This window comes from Phyllobates terribilis, unplaced genomic scaffold (genome assembly GCF_046119375.1).
Source record: "Phyllobates terribilis strain yellow unplaced genomic scaffold, ASM4611937v1 Scaffold_2__4_contigs__length_985480577, whole genome shotgun sequence".
NCBI classification, from domain to species: Eukaryota; Metazoa; Chordata; class Amphibia; order Anura; family Dendrobatidae; genus Phyllobates; species Phyllobates terribilis.
Genome location: NW_027362762.1, coordinates 760,706,692 through 760,723,474, shown reverse-complemented (window position 1 = coordinate 760,723,474; position 16,783 = coordinate 760,706,692). Strand labels below are relative to the sequence as shown.

General features: G+C 43.9%; 1 protein-coding gene across 7 annotated transcripts in view; it reads left to right on the top strand.

The window, feature by feature from the left end:
- The first annotated feature begins 11,466 nt into the window (after positions 1-11,466).
- TBL1X (transducin beta like 1 X-linked) overlaps positions 11,467-16,783 on the top strand; it is a 440,725-nt gene continuing 435,408 nt past the window's right edge. For 5 of the 7 annotated variants that reach the window (XM_073667331.1, XM_073667322.1, XM_073667326.1 and 2 more), the window contains exons 1-2: positions 11,467-11,834; positions 12,892-13,027. The gene's annotated coding sequence lies outside the window, so the exon portion shown is untranslated. Of the gene's footprint in view, positions 11,835-12,276; positions 12,403-12,478; positions 12,793-12,891; positions 13,028-16,783 lie in introns of those variants that run through there. The other 2 variants (XM_073667325.1, XM_073667324.1) reach the window with 2 other exon arrangements.

The following is a 16,783-nucleotide window of genomic DNA, read 5'->3' as shown; positions in this document are numbered from 1 at the left end:
CCATTACTAACCCTTGGGCTTGATACCAGCTGACATTACAAAGCTGACATCAACCACATATAGCATGACCCCGATTGGCACTGCAGCAGGGCAATTGGGAAGAGCCGAGGCTGAGAGCCAGAATCCATTAGATGCGCCATTTCTGGGGCAGCTGAGGGCTGGTCTTATTAGACTGGGAAGGGGGCAATATCCGTGGATCTTCCCAGCCTATTAATATAAGCCCCCAGCTCTTTGCTTTGCCTTCTATGGTTGTTAAAAAATAAAGGGGATCCTATGTCATTTTTATTAACCAGTAAAGGCAAAATAGACAGCTGGGGGCTGATACTAATAGGCTGAGAAGGTCCATGGATATTGGTCCTTTCCCAGCATAATAAGACCAGCTCACAGCTCTTTTCTTTCCCTTGGTTAGTTATTAAAAATACCGGGGACCCCATGTTGTTTTTTTAATTATTTATTTATTCCTTTTACATTGTCCCTCGCTTGAGCTGTCCCAATGCTAGTCAGAGCACAATGGCAGTGCCACCGTGATCCGGCGGTTATACAGGCCGAGTTACGGGTGTCGCCGGCTGCGCTGCAGCCTTTCAACAAGCTTAATTATGCATTCAAACTCCAAACAGTAGCACAGACTTCTCACAGACTTTCGGAAGAAGTCCGTGTACTATTATCGATCATTCTGTGCACACGTGTTGTGCGATTGACCTCTACAAACAGGCTTTTAAAAGTTTACTGTAACATACCTGGTGGCGGGCTTGTATGGTGCACCATCTCTCACTATGCAAGATCGCAAACTTGATCCTCAGTCCAGTCTGCTAGCCTGGCTTCTATTCATACTGTCTGTTTGTCTCTGTTCTGACTGCTTAGGGCAGTGGCCCTGTTACTTCCTGTTTCTTGTAGCTGCTGTGGGCACACCCCTAATGCGTCCTCAGCCATTGCTGTCTGTCACTGGATATTTAAACCAGCTCCACCTGGAAGCTGGTGCCTGAGCAACTCTATCATTCAGTGTGCTCCTTGACTCTGAATGTGCCAGGTCCTGTTCTGTTCTTGCCTGTCCGCCAACCTGGGGGCTGTATTCCCAGGCCTGTCTGAATTATCTCCTAGCCTGTTGTCTGTCCGCCTTCCTGGAGGCTGTATTTCCAGGTCAGTCTGAACACGCTCCTAGCCTGTTCGTCCTGCCTTCTGGGGGCCGCATACCCAGACTCGCTCCTGTATCTCGCTGCAGTGTCAGTTCCTGTCAGAACACTCAGTTCCTGTCTGAACACTCAGTTCCTGTCTAAACACTCTCCTAGTCTGTTACCTGTTTTTCTCTATGTCCGTACCTTCCCTTTTTCTGCAGAGTCTGAACCTGCACCTAACTCCTACTCGTTGTCGCTGTACTTCCGTTTGTGAGTTTAGAGTCCACTCGCTACTTCATTGCAAGTATCTTATGTGTATCTGGTTCTGCCTTTCCCTTCCAGTCTGTTCCGTGTGAACAGAGCCCTGTCCCCTCTGCTCTGCCTTTGCTCACCGCTCCGGCAGTTCCTGCCTGCTCTGCCTTGCTCACCGCTCCGGCGTTTCCTGCCTGCTCTGCCTTGCTCACCACTCCAGCGGTTCCTGCCTGCTCTGCCTTGCTCACCGCTCCGGCAGTTTCTCCCTGCTCTGCTTGCTCACCGCTCTGGCGGTACCTCTCTTCTCCGCCTTGCCCACCGCTCCAGCGGTTCCTCTCTGCTCTGCTTGTCTACCGCATCTGCGGTTCTGTTCCTGAATCCCAGTCTGTACTGGACCCTATCCAGCCTGTGCTCCAACCTGCTAGTACCTCTCCGTCTGCATGCCAGCCGTACTTGTCAGTACCCTCCTGTCTGCATACCAGCCGTGCCTGCCAGTATCCTCCTGTCTGCACTCCAGCCGTGCCTGCCAGTGCCCACCTGTCTGCATGCCAGCCGTGCCTGCCAATACCCACCTGTCTGTGTGCCAGCCTAACCTGCCTGTTCCTGTATTTCCCGGTGTGGGTCAACAGCCGTGTCCGGGGTCTGGCCTGGAGTAGCACCTGGTCCTTCTGCCCGGTTCCTCCCTGGTGCACGGCGTCGTTAGCCGTCGTGCGACCTTGGTCGGATCAGGTTGATACTTAGTTACGCCCCTCCAGGCACTCTCCGGTTCATGGCACAGTGGAATCACTAAATCACGCACACGCCAATCAGCCCGGGCATGTGCATAGCATTTAGCAATAGGTAAACATGTAGCAAACATGTAAATATGTAAACCCACCTAAAATCTCGTGTCTTTCCTCGTCCCCTACTATCTTTTCTGGTGTTCTCTTGCCACCTCAGTAGATTCATTACACTAATCATAACAGTTAGCATGTAGTGTTCCCTTAATGCATCCTTTAATTTTAATGCAGCATGTGACACGCCCCCTAGGCGTGGGGTACTCGGTAGCCGGGCCGGTCGGTGCTGGGGATGTCACGGTGGCAATGACTCCGTCCGTGACCCAGGGTGGTCAATAAAAGGGGAAAAGTAAAAGGGAATAAAGTTTTTAGAGATAATGTTTGTGACGCCACTTGTGGTATGCGGCTATATGGGGACACCGCTGCGGTGCAGATCCTCTGGAGCTGATGGTGACGCAGCAGAGTTGATTCAGCTCTCCACAGGCAGAGCTTAGCTCCAGGGCAGGATATAGGGGTTTTATGAGGTAGATGTTGCTAGTGCTGTGTAATGCAGGGCTGGTGATGGCGCAGCAATAATTGTAGGACACAGTGGGGTGCAGTCTTCAAGGTTTTACTCACATTTATCACGCTGCTCCTGGTTACAACTGCCAGATTATAACCACCCATGTCGTCCTGCGTTCACCAAGGAAGGGGTTCAGCAGCTCTCAAGTATTTCAGGAGTACTTAAACGGGACCCCGTTCTATGTTCCTTCCTCGGTCGTCTTCCTGCGCTGGCTGTCACCCTCCTGCCCTGCACCTCACAATCAGTGTCCCAAGCCAGTAGCCTTGGATCTTGTCTTGTGACATGCAGTCCCCTGGACCCAATGCGGCCACCTTTTCGGCGATGTAATTGTGGTAGTGGGCAGCTGCACCTTGAAAGTACAGTAGCCTCCAGTTATCTAGCTGAGCCTGATTCTTCTCCGCTAGTTTAGGGGCCGGTCCCCTCTGCGGTCTGAACCCTCCACGTCCGTGTAGATTCGGGTGCATGGGTGGCTTCCTGCACTCACCGTGCCCCTGGGATCCCCTCTGTCTCTGGAGCCTTTCCCTCTGCTCCCGTCCTCTTCTCTCAGTCTTTCCTGGGCCTCTCAGACTAGACCCACTCTCCTCTCTTCTTAGCGGAGCTCCTTCTGAGCTCCCCCACTCCAGCTCTCTCTCCTCACACTGCACTCCTGCTCCCAGCACTGGAGCAGGAGACTGGCCTGTTCTAGAACCTTCTACCTTCTTTTTATACTCCTTCCTGACTGTGCTCCCCTGATCTATTTCCTCCACCCACACCCACTACATGGTTCCTCCCCTTCCAGCCAGGGACAGGGCTCAGGATTGTATACGTGCATCTTGCCCGCTTGCTGGTCTGGATTGGTGTAGTGTTGGATGCAGGTGGGTGGGTCCCGGGCAGTACTCCCTCCTTACCTGAGAGTGGGGTACCACACCTCTGGGTGAGATACAGCACCTCTGTGGCGACTGAACCCGCAGGGGTGCCACACATGCACTGCTTAATATCCGTGGAGCTTGCTGGGCATAAGGTTCCGAAGTCTAGTAGCAGAAAACAATGTCTATAACTTGTTCCAGCAGTTTCTGCGTCATTATATTATGGGAGCTTTGCATCATTGTCTCCAAATTGATTGCAAGATAATATGAAACAGAACACATCTTGTACATTCACGGCAGATCCATCAGGTATACCATAAATGTATTGTAGATGTGATCCCCACCCAGGCTTGGACTGGCCCTCGGGAAAACAAGAGAATACTCTGGTGGGTCCCTGTGCAAGACTGAGCCACCACCGTCTTTTATGAGCAGTACTTGGCACAATATACTTGAATCACTATGTACTGACAAAGACAGCATCTTATTTAACAATCTACCCAGTTCATTGCTATATGCATTTTTAATTGACAATAATGTCACATTTGTATTTAGCTGAAAAAGGGGCCCCTGAGCTGGTTACTGGTGGGCCCTTGGTACCCCAGTCTGACACTCTCCCTACCAATGGAACCTGCATCTGACTCAGGGGCGGACACAGACTGTAGTGGGCCCCTGTGCAAGAAATTTTGGGGGGCCCCCCCTGCCCTTCATAAGGCAACAAAGTTATGTAAACATAACCCCCCATGTGCATCTCTCACCCCCCCATGTGCAGCTCTCATCCCACCCATGTGCAGCTCTCACCCCCCGTGCATCTCTCATCCCCCCCATGTGCATCTCTCATCCCCCCCATGTGCATCTCTCATCCCCCCCATGTGCATCTCTCATCCCCCTCCGTGCATCTCTCATCCCCCCCATGTGCATCTCTCATCCCCCCCATGTGCATCTCTCATCCCCCCCCATGTGCATCTCTCATCCCCCCCCATGTGCATCTCTCATCCCCCCCCATGTGCATCTCTCATCCCCCCCCAGTGCATCTCTCATCCCCCCCCCATGTGCATCTCTCACCCCCCCCATGTGCATCTCTCATCCCCCCCCATGTGCATCTCTGATTCCCCCCACTCCTAGTTAATTAATTGTATTTAAAAAAAATAAAACTTGTTATACTTACCCCCATGCAATCCCTGCAGAATCCTGGCGCTCGTCCACGTCGCTGCCACCAGGTTCTCCTGACGTTCGGCCATGTGACGGCGCCACATACATAGCCATCAGCTTTTGTTTTGGCCAAAAGATTTTTAAAGCCGCCACCACGATAAGGTAGACTCTTCTGGGCGGGCCCTACTCTAACCTATTAAAATTTTCTTAAAATATCCAATACTCTTTTTAGATATATTTTTATTTAGTTTTCTTTAAGGGAATGTGTCATATACATTTTTTTTTTAAATGACCAATAATACCACATACAGGGAATACCGCCACACCATGACCAGACCACATATTACCACAACATAGTGACCGAATAATACCACACAGAAGGGAGAAAAACTGCCACACCATGACCAGACCACATATTACCACTACATTACTAATATTACCACCACATTACTAATATTACCATAAGTGTCATTATACACGGGAGCTCTATACATGGTATGTATAACGTAAGTGTCCAGGTAATCTAGTGATCACCAGTGAAATTATACACAGGAGCTCTGTATATAGTGTCAGTGTACAGGTAATACAGTGACATTATACACAGGAGCTCTGTATATAGTGTACAGGTAATACAGTGATCATCAGTGACATTATACACAGGAGCTCTGTATATAGTGTCAGTGTACAGGTAATACAGGGATCACCAGTGACATTATACACAGGAGCTCTGTATATAGTGTCAGTGTACAGGTAATACAGTGATCACCAGTGAAATTATACACAGGAGCTCTGTATATAGTGTCAGTGTACAGGTAATACAGTGATCACCAGTGACATTATACACAGGAGCTCTGTATATAGTGTCAGTGTACAGGTAATACAGTGATCACCAGTGACATTATACACAGTGTACATGTAATAGACTGACTCACCGGTGACGTCTCTAGGTGAAGTCCTTCATCTTCGCTTTTCTCCTTCATCCAGCACAGACCGCCATCACTCGTCTCTGCATAAAATAACACAGTTATCTAGAGCACATTCCCCAACTTCTACATTACGCAGCTGAATACAGACGTGCATCCACCATCAATATATGGTTAGTTATTAGGCAACCTACCATTCCAAATATAAATTGTAATCCACCACTGTGCCCCCATTAACTGTAAATAGGCACTTAATATATAATTTAATTAGAACCTCTACTCTTTCCGCCAATTTGTTACCAGTCACACTCCTGCATCCGCAACGCCCCCTACTCTATACTTCCTGCTCCCCGCATTCAATATTTACATGCACCCCCTGCCCCAATTCATTATATCATGTCCGTGCTCTCCCCACCCCATCATCATTTATCATTTACTCTCCCCCACCCCACATTCGTTATGTGCCCCTCTCTCATCCCCCTCCCCCACATGTGCCCCTCTCTCATCCCCCTCCCCCACATGTGCCCCTCTCTCATCCCCCTCCCCCACATGTGCCCCTCTCTCATCCCCCTCCCCCACATGTGCCCCTCTCTCATCCCCCTCCCCCACATGTGCCCCTCTCTCATCCCCCTCCCCCACATGTGCCCCTCTCTCATCCCCCTCCCCCACATGTGCCCCTCTCTCATCCCCCTCCACCACATGTGCATCTCCCATCTCATCCCCCTCCACCACATGTGCATCTCCCATCTCCCCCCCCCCACACACATGTGCATCTCCCATCTCCCCCCCACCACACACATGTGCATCTCCCATCTCCCCCCCACCACACACACACATGTGCATCTCCCATCTCCCCCCCCCCACACACACACATGTGCATCTCCCATCTCCCCCCCACACACACACACACATGTGCATCTCCCATCTCCCCCCCCCACACACACACACACACACATGTGCATCTCCCATCTCCCCCCCCACACACACATACACACACACATGTGCTTCTCCCATCTCTCCACTCCTAGTTAATTGTATTTTAAAAAAAATAAAACTTGTTATACTTACCCCCATGCGATCCCTGCAGAATCCTGGCGCTCGTCCAAATCGCTGACAGCAGGTTCTCCTGACTTCCGGCCATGTGACGGCACCGTCACATGACCGGAAGTCAGGGGAATCATCAAGGCGCTGCTGCAACAGCGCAGCTCAGCGCTGAAATGTCCCGGACCCGGCGCATAGCATGGGGCCCCGGAGAGAGACGCACAAGAGGGGGGCCCCCGAGGGGGCCCCTACCGGCCGGGCCCCATACTGGAGTCAGGGCAGTCATGCCCTGATGGCGGCCCTGCTGGAGGCTGGAGGGGCCCCCTCTCCCTCGGGGCCCCCGTTCAATGAACCGGCTGCACGGGCGGTAGTTCCGCCCCTGATCTGACTTAAGAACAGTCCCTGATGCACACTGACATCAGAGGAGTGGTGGTCATAATTCCTATTAATTTGCATACTAGCAAAGAAGAAAAAAAGGTCTTAAGCCCATAAATGTTAAAATATACAAAATCTTTATTGGAAATGCAAAAAATAATAATCAAAGATAAAAATGCAGGTAGATGGAGGCAACAGTAGATAATGGGGCGACACCCACTGCAGGAGAGGACAATATATACTGTACATATATGTACAAAATACAAAGGTATCAAAAAGGGCACAGTGAAAATAAATATAGTATAGGGTAATCCAAGGTATGTATAACAAATGAGAAAACATGTATAAATACAAAACACAGTACTCATATAAATGAAGTCATCTCGTGCTGGGATGGTACCGGCCCTGAAGCGTGATTCGACAAATGCCTTCATCTGGGGCTGACCCCCAAACGAAGGCATTTGCCAATACGCTTGTCAGGTCCGGTGCCATCCCAGCAGGAGATAACTTCATTTATATGTCCCTTTAATTCTGTGCAATTTGCAATTTGTTCTCCACTTAGAAATAAGGAATATAAAGTTAAGGATAAAGTTGAGTTGAAAAGTTCTGCATCACATTTCTTTTAAAGTTGCATGTATATGCTACAATTTACTTCCATCAATAATTAAAGATGGCTGAGTCCAGGAATTGTTAAAGGAGGTGCCCACTACTTTCACATTAATTCTCTATCCATAGGATAGGGCATCAATGTATGATCGGCCGGGGTCCCGCACACTGCTCCCCCACCGATCAGCTGTTATTGAGGCCGGAAGTCCTTACCTGCGGTGCTTGGCTGTCAAATTGTAGTGGCTAGCTCTTGTTACTGCACATTCTCCTCCTGTTCAATTGAATGAGAGGCGGATGTGTAGTACCCCCCTGTGGCCACTACAGATTGATGACTACATTTATGTCACTTGACAAATGGTAAGGTTTTAATATTAGAGTTAGGACTGTCCCATAAGGGTTACCGTGACGTGGTGGGATGGCTTTTACATTATTTTGATCAAAATTATGTTAACTAAATACCCTTTATTATTTATTATTATTTTTGCACTGTGCGATTTATCCATTTATTTCCAGTAATTTGGGTATTTTGCTTGTCTTTGGTTTTTCTCTGTCTAGTGGCCTTATGTGAACATGCATTTACATTTTGCATGCACATCAATTTACGTTTCAGTTCAGACTCTCAGGTTTTTTCTTTGTAGTTTAGTGTGCTTTAGTACATATAAGGGTTTGGCTGCCCTTTGTCTGAGCTGAAAGGTTCATTCTGCCTCTCAGGTCTATACTTCTTCTAGGGGTTCAGTCTCTCTGCCCTTATCCATATGTATGTCACTTGACAAATGGTAAGGTTTTAATATTAGAGTTAGGACTGTCCCATAAGGGTTACCAGGATGTGGTGGGATGGCTTTTACATTATTTTGATCAAAATTATGTTAACTAAATACCCTTTATTATTTATTATTATTTTTGCACTGTGCGATTTATCCATTTATTTCCAGTTATTTGGGTATTTTGCTTGTCTTTGGTTTTTCTCAGTTTATGTATTAGTCAATTGTCATTAGAGACCATCCAGAAAAAAATTAAAGGTTCATGGTCTTGCATATTCTGTTTATGCAATGATTATTGCACGTATCTCATCAGTTTACATGTAAGTATCTCTCTGTCATTATATAACACTTCAGTATTATGCCCACAAGTCTCCAGCGCATGAAAAATAGCTAGCCCAAACTGACATAGATCAATAACCTCTACATTAGCAGTAGTCTGAGTAACTCTATGCATTCATAATACTCTAGAGAAGCCCATAGATATGTGATAAATGTCAGCACAATCATTTTGTTAAATTTCTGATAATACTTTTCTAAGAAAATGGAAGTAGGATGAACTAGGTAGAATCAACTTTAATGTTTTCCATAAGTGAATGAAAGAAACATCTAACAGCCCCCAAAGCACATTAAATTATAGAATCTGTCATAATTGGTGTAACCAAATCAAAATCTGTTATATCACAAAGGCTCTTTGCATGAAAGCCGGGCAGCTCTTAATAGGACTTGTTTAGAACTGGTCACTCCATCTACCAGATCACAGGGGTTTCCCTGTCCTTCACACTTTAACCAATGTGCAGCAATCAGGACTTACACAGGTCCCTCTGGGCTGGGGCCATGAAGTAGGCTGCTGGCAGGTGGAGCAAGTTGGAGGCAAGAGGGGTCATCAAGCTGAGTTGTTACTGGGAGATCAAACGCACAGACAGAATTGGAATTCAAGCAGGTGGTCAGAATACGAACCAAGTTCAGAAAACAGAAAAATAAATAATAAAAAATAATAAAACAGGTATTAGTACCATAGGAGCAGACAGGGATGTGGACTAGATCAGGATGTACTGTATAACTAACATTGTGGAACAAGGATTCAAAAACTAAAAAAGCAGCAGCCCCATGCAGAGCTATCAGCAGGGCACTGACAAAAACCAGACATAGACGTTAAAGGGGTTTTCCCATTGTTTAAAAACAGGCAATGAAATGCTTTACCTCACAAAATGAATCCTCGGTGATCCCGTGCTGTAATGTCTGTATACTCTTTTGCTTCCTCCCCTGGCATGCTCTGTACACGGACAGACACAGACAATTATTAAAATGAACTTTCGTTCGTGGGAAAACCCCTTTAACTCCTAAGTCCCCTCCCTGTCTGAACAGCACCACAAGTCCCAGAGGATCACAGAGCACCACTGTATTATCGCCCAATGTCGCCTGCATTGAAGGCTTAGCGCAGCCTGGTGACAAAAGGAGAAAGAGATTGGTCAGGCATCGACATGGATGTGACACATAATATATTAATATACACCCTGATTCATCAAAGCTTTTATGATAGAATTCTGACGCAAAAAAGCTTTGAAAATTCACAATTTTTTTGTTCAATGTAAGGCTGTGCAAAAATTTTTCAACTTTTGGCATTTTCACTTCATTTTTGACTAGCTCCAACAAATAGGAGGATTGGAGATGTGATGGGGAGCGTGGTGACCCCTGTTCATTAAATTACCAACGAGCGGGAGAAAACCTTACATCACAAATCTTACTCTAGTCTATGACTGGAGTAAGATTAGTAAAGAGGTGCACACTTTGAACCTCGTCTGATTTCCCTCATCAAGCCAGGTATTTTCTTGGGGCCATTGTGAGTAATGTTCTATGTCTATTGGTACACTGTCTTTAGGACATGTCAATAAATTACAAACCCACATTATACAAAAATAATGACTTTATCTTAAATAGGAAGATAGAGACAAGCTGCTGGTAAACAGTTACGATGATGACTTCTCTCCTGTTACAACAAGTTAAAATCAAACTTGTTTGAATCTCTTTTCCCCTGACATTTGCTATCGAGGGTGATTTCATTAGGATTCATTGACACTAAAGGTTTTTCTGTCAACACAAAATGACCATTCAAACCAAGCACAGATGTTAGATGCACCCTTGATGTGACCAAACATTTCACTGTACTTTTGAACCTACTTATTTTACATCTACGTCTTCCCTTCTCTGGCTTCCGTAAAGCCAAAGTCAAAGGAGGAAGAGGAGGGCCATGATAGACGCAAAACACGTAGATGGGAAAGTGCACCAAATTGTTTGGCCAAGCTAAGGGTGGCTGTACTTGGTTTGAGCAGTCATTTTCTGTTGACAAGCTCCCTTTAATGTAATAGTAGATCACAGCATGTAATATACTGTCCTTGATCAAAGCCAAGTACCTTCTGAACGTTAGGTCACATAGATTCAGCTCACATTTATACATTTATTTGGCAAAAATGATTTTAATCAAGGTGGGGGTCGTCCTGCTGCTTGTAAACCCCATTTTGGGCGTCAGTGATGTAACATCTGGGTTGAAGACTTTTTGCTGCTCCCAAGGATCATTCTTCTAGTCGCTTGATGGCTACCAGAAATGAAATAATTAGACATATAATACCTCCAGTTCACACCTATTGGTAGGCCTTACTTCTTTTCATCTCCATATGTCAGATAAACCATCTACTCTTTCATATAACAATAAGCTTTAAGCATTTATAGCCACCTGATATACTCAGCATGAAAAAAATGTGTTTTCTTTGTGTCACCAGACCTTTACAACCCTTGCTTTTATATTTTCATATCTGTTATTTAGGTTGTCGCAGCATAAATGTAACTTTATGAATCCTACAACTAATCCAAGGAAATAACCTTGATGCGTGATGAAGAATACAATCTAAAACCTAAAGCTTTTACAGCGGAAAATAGAAACCCAAACCGCCTTTAACTGCAGAATAAAAATCACAAAGCTCAGGCTTCTATTCCTGTTTTGATGCGCCTCTATTAGACGTTGCGTGGTAGCGGAGGAATGTGTCACAGTAATGCAGAGAGCTGTAATGATGTCAACTTGTTATTTACTTTCCAAATCTGAATGACTGAGCAAGGCGAAAGGAGAATCAATCAACCACAATGTGACCCTACAGGCGGAAAAAACAGCACTCCCACCAGCAGGCATGGGGGAAGGGAAGCACATGTAATCAGGGCAATGTTGCATCATGTACTTATGCTTGCTTTTTAAGCCTTTCCTAGTCTTTTTTTTTTTTTATTTGTTTTCTCCTTCCACAGTAATGTGCAAGGATCAAAGAAAAAACGTGCTAACCCGTTAAGAACCGGTACACAAAATCTGAAAATAAGACTTTTTCGGGGGGTCATTGATTAATATTTTTAGTGTAATCCATTCTGCTGAATCACAATTATGGAGATGCTGTAAGTCCACCAATTTTCCTATTTGTGTATCTATAAAAAAAAAAAAAAAAAAAAAAAGAAATGAATGTCACAAGGGTCACCGTGTGCTTTCATACCGTCACGGTACCTTTTATTATTCTGCATAGATATTTACGTTTACTGTTGTGTATCTTGTTGTGCGCTTATGTTTTGAATGTTTCTATTATGCTGTTTTTTGTAATATTTGTTACATTTGCCTCTTTAATAACTACAATCTAGATAACTATTTGTACCAACGACGTCTAAAATGTAAGTGTATTTTGTGATTTATATGCAGACATTCATATCAGTGCACAATAATGCACACACTAACAGATATATAGTAAGAGATGAACACAGTCTTACTTACAGATCTGTTCGGTAGGCATAGTTCCCTTCCCCCACTGAAGCTGATTGCTCCAGGACTGTATCTCCCCCCCTTTTTATTGGGGATCAGTGCTGTTAGAATTGATGGTAGTGGGTTTTTATATCTAGACCTTTGTTTTACCCGTTTAGTGTAAACATGAGGTCTACACAAAGGCGAATATTACAATCATGATCATGTGTTTGGGTAAGGAAGGAAATATTTATGAAGGCGCTTGTTATTTTATCACTAGTTCAGGTCAATTGGTATTTTTTTCTAGGAGGTCATTCGCTCAGTGTCTCAGATTCTGTATGTGTGTGTGGATCTTTTTTTCCCCTGCCAGTCTCTCTCTCCCTCTCTCCTCTCTCTTCCCCCCCTCTTCTAGCTGCTGCTGCTGTGTCTGTGGGAGCTTCACTCACACACAAACACAGACTAACTAACTCTGCTAATGAACTAGTTAGCCGTGTATTCTCATAGCCACAGCAAGAAAATAAATAGCCCAATCAGCCCATGACCAGATGCAACAGTTCTAATAAAAACAAAACTTTCCAACGTCTTTGGAGACTTTCGGAGGATTTTTCTAAATTATTTTCTTAGGTGATTTTTTATTTTTTATTTTTATTATTATTTTTTTTTTAACTCTGGTGGATTTACAAGACCAACAGTGGTTGATATTTTGGTATGTGACCCCCCCAGGATCTACACAAGAAGAGTTATCATGCAGAGTTTATAGGAAGTCAATGGACTAGGAGTGCTGTTCCAGCAAGAAGTTGATCCAGCCTGCTTTTCGGAACTACAAAGCTGTCTCTTTTCAGACTACATCTAGTGTGAGGTAAGTGAGATTATCCATTCATTTCTGTCGAGTTTATACCCCCTTCCCCTCCCCCAACTTCTATAACCAGAGCTCAATTTCCTCCTCCAGTATCGAATTGTGTTGTAATAATACCCTTTATACACATATATATAGCACCAACATATTCCGCAGTGCTTTCTGATGACTTTCGTTGGTAATCATGCTTTTATCTGTGGATATTTCCTGTTAAAAACTGAAAATAACTCCTAAGACACAGTAATGTTTTGGTCCTGTGATGTGATCATTTTGCTGTGCTTCATAATTTGTATCTAAAGAAGTGATGGGGGATGGGTTATGCTGAGTATGGTAGTGCACTAGCTTATTCTTCCCATATTCATTTTCATAAGGAGGGTAAAAAAAACTGTAAAAATGCCAGGTATTCACATTGCAGATGGTGTGTGTATATGTGGAGTTTCCTCAAGCCCCGGAGTGGGGGGAGGGGAATCCCATTCATGGGCTGTGTGTTAGACGGCATTTGATCCCTTACGTCAAATGTCAGAATGTTCTACAATAGTCTTTCTTTTTTTTTAGTTCTGCTGCCTATAGAGTTGTTTTGGTTCTATGTTCCGGAAGTACCACCCTTGAATCAACCCTTGTAATCAAATTTGTAGTGCAAATTGATAGATCACATGTTGTTGTCTTGTTATTTATCTTGTAACGGAAAAGTCAACTTGTTGCATACTTTATTGTTCGTTTTTAGATTTTTTTTCATTGATGTTTTCTTGCAGTTTGGGATAATTTCTTAGACTTTTTATTTACAACAGCTTACTCTAACACTGTTTTACATGTTTGCCCATTGACCCTACTGTAAAAAAAAATCTAAAACCTATACCCCACGACTGTTAGCAAAAATTATGCCTTTTGAGATGTATTGGGTCCATTAATGATTATGGGTTTGTTTGTTGTAAATGCTGTAGCATAGCTACGAGAGGTGCTCATTGAGGGTGTGTGTCATATAATATTTTTACGGTCAATTGGTGAAAGGTTACACTGGAAATAGATCAGCACCAAATTTATTGGCACCAAATTTTACTGGCACTTTCGGAACAGTTGTTGTGAGAAAAGCAATACTTTCTTAAAGGTGACGTGATTGAAAATGGTTCTCACTTGTAAATTATTAGCGACAAGCAACCAAAAACCCAACATAGATTGATTTTTTGTTATGATTGCGGTATGAATATAATAGCTCGTGGGTCACACAACGCAACCCCATTGACAACGATTTGATGCAAAGTGACACTATAATCTTCATGCTGCAGTGTGTCATGGGTCAGTGACTGTGGTAGTATGGCTGGTGGAGCTTAGCTGACAAAGGGTGGCCAGAAAGCCACATCAAAACCAGGAGATCCAGAACAAGAGCAGAAATGCCAGAAAGGTAGGATGGTCCGATTATAGGAAAAGGTCAAAAGCAGGAAATCCAGAACAGTAGGAGAAATGTGAGGAAGGTGGGAAGGTCACAATACAGACCGAGGTCATATCAGCAGGGAACTATAAGCAGCATAAAGGTTGACAGCATCTGTGGGCCTAGGAGAACTATAACTGGCAATAGGGAACAGGCATTTTGGCTCTTAAAAAGCCAAGAGCCCCACCCAAGGTCAATAGCAAGACTCAAGACATACGATAACAGTCAAGCACCTGGCCAGGATGGTACAAGTCACAAGTCCCAGAATCACATGAAACCGCTGTGCTGTCGCTTTGAGTCTTTTGTGGCAGGAGCGTAACGTGGCCCAGCAATGGAAGCAGAAACAGAGATGGCAGGCACCGACACAGAGTATCTATAGTCCTATAATGTAGATATCAAAATATAGTCCTCTTTCTAAGCTCTACACACAATGCACACACATAGATAACATGCAACCAATCAGGTTTGCCCCCTTTGCAGTGCCATTAAAATTATCTCACAAAACTTGTTATGTAATTTTTTTATTGTTATATTTGAGCTGTAAAAAAAAAAACAACTACATTGCCAAGATGCATGCAACTTACATTGATGGACCTAAGTCATGGACAACTAGGGACTTATAAATGAAAAGTCAACATAGATCACCTGTGAGAGTTGGGAGGTCCACATACATATCAGACCATCATCCAATTCATTTGATATCAGCAGGTTTGGCCATCTCTAATCTAGTATGTATGAGGGCTGTAACCAAGAATTTACTCTGGCTATAGTGTTGTTGCTTTTCTTTCACTCTACTTTTACTTGTATTACTTGGTTTCTTACAACAAAGAATACACAAATAACCTTAAAATATGTAAGCTCCTTCTTGAAGAAGTTGGGCAGCAGAGATAAAAAAAATATATAAAAGAGGTGATATTCTCAACAATTCCTGGTATCTGCCATTCTAAAACTTACCCTTTTTCCTCTGGTTTCTGTTTCCTGATCCTTCCTCAACAAACAAGAAATGTCTGGAAATTTCCACTCAACTAATCACTGGTCAAAGGAAAACATGGCTCAGCCATTGACTGGCTGAGTGGGCATTTCCTGTGTGTTGAGATGGGACCATAAAGTAGGGATCAGTGGGATCTAGGTAAGCATCTGCACAGGAATTGGTAAGGTTATCACTTCTTTTACTTTTTTTAAACCATTCTGATCTTTTTAAAAAATATTTTATACTCTTGACAACTCTTTAAGAAGAATATAGATTCAACAATACCTATTAGCAATGTATTAAAAGGATCTGCCACCTTAAACATTTTTCACCTATCTACAAGGATAGTTATATTTTTGATTACCAATATTTTCACTATAACATGGTCGCCTCACCTACCTTACTATCATAAGTAAGATTAAAGTTGTAGCAGGGGTCAAGCATGCATGCTGCCACACCATGCAAACTTTAAGCGAGTAAGGCCTGGTTCAGACAGCCATATTGGAAATTGGGCCAGTCACGACCAGAAATTGTAGATGTGACTGGATCCATTTGCAGCTCCATGTGCTGTTCCGCATTACAGACGGGTGCAGGTGTTACCTTTATATTGAATGCAATATTACAGTCTGTAAAACAGACCTAAGTAGTGCATGCTACAATTTTTTTCACGCAAACCATTGGTCCATGTGGAAATTCGGCCATATGCACTGGCACATGCGCAATAAAGGGTGCATGTGAGGCCCGTGGTACACACGAACAATACATCTGAATGAGCCATTATGGAAATTGCCAAGCACAGATTGGCGTCCAAACAATGAGATAGCCATTTACATTCATGTTATATCATGTGCCATGGCAGAAATGTCTAAGGTGAAACCCTTTTTATGGATATTGTTATGTTGCTGGGGAATATATGATTGGTAGAAACTACTTTGATTATACATAGTTAGTCATTTAGGTGTTTTCCATTTTGATTAAACATTATGATTGTAGTAATTAGTCAGTTAAAGTAGGTGAAAAAATATTAACACAAATTATTTTTGCAACAACTGGAAGAATGTAATTTTGTCGTGGACTTTGACCCATGGCTTAGGCATCATCATGTTTTGGCTTATGAAACACTCGTGAAAAGGTTGAGAAGCTGAAGTTTAAGCTGTTCCTAATCCTATTAATTCTTTGTTTGGATGTAGTTGTAGGAACCTTAAAGGTGATGTATGGCCAGCCGTAGACAACACAAACAAAACAACAGACTATTCTGGTGACTATTAGTAAGCGCATTACAATGCTGCTTCCCACAGACTTGTTTAGAAAAGGTCAGTTGAAAGGATTATACTTATGTTGACATAACAAGGTGATGATTGGA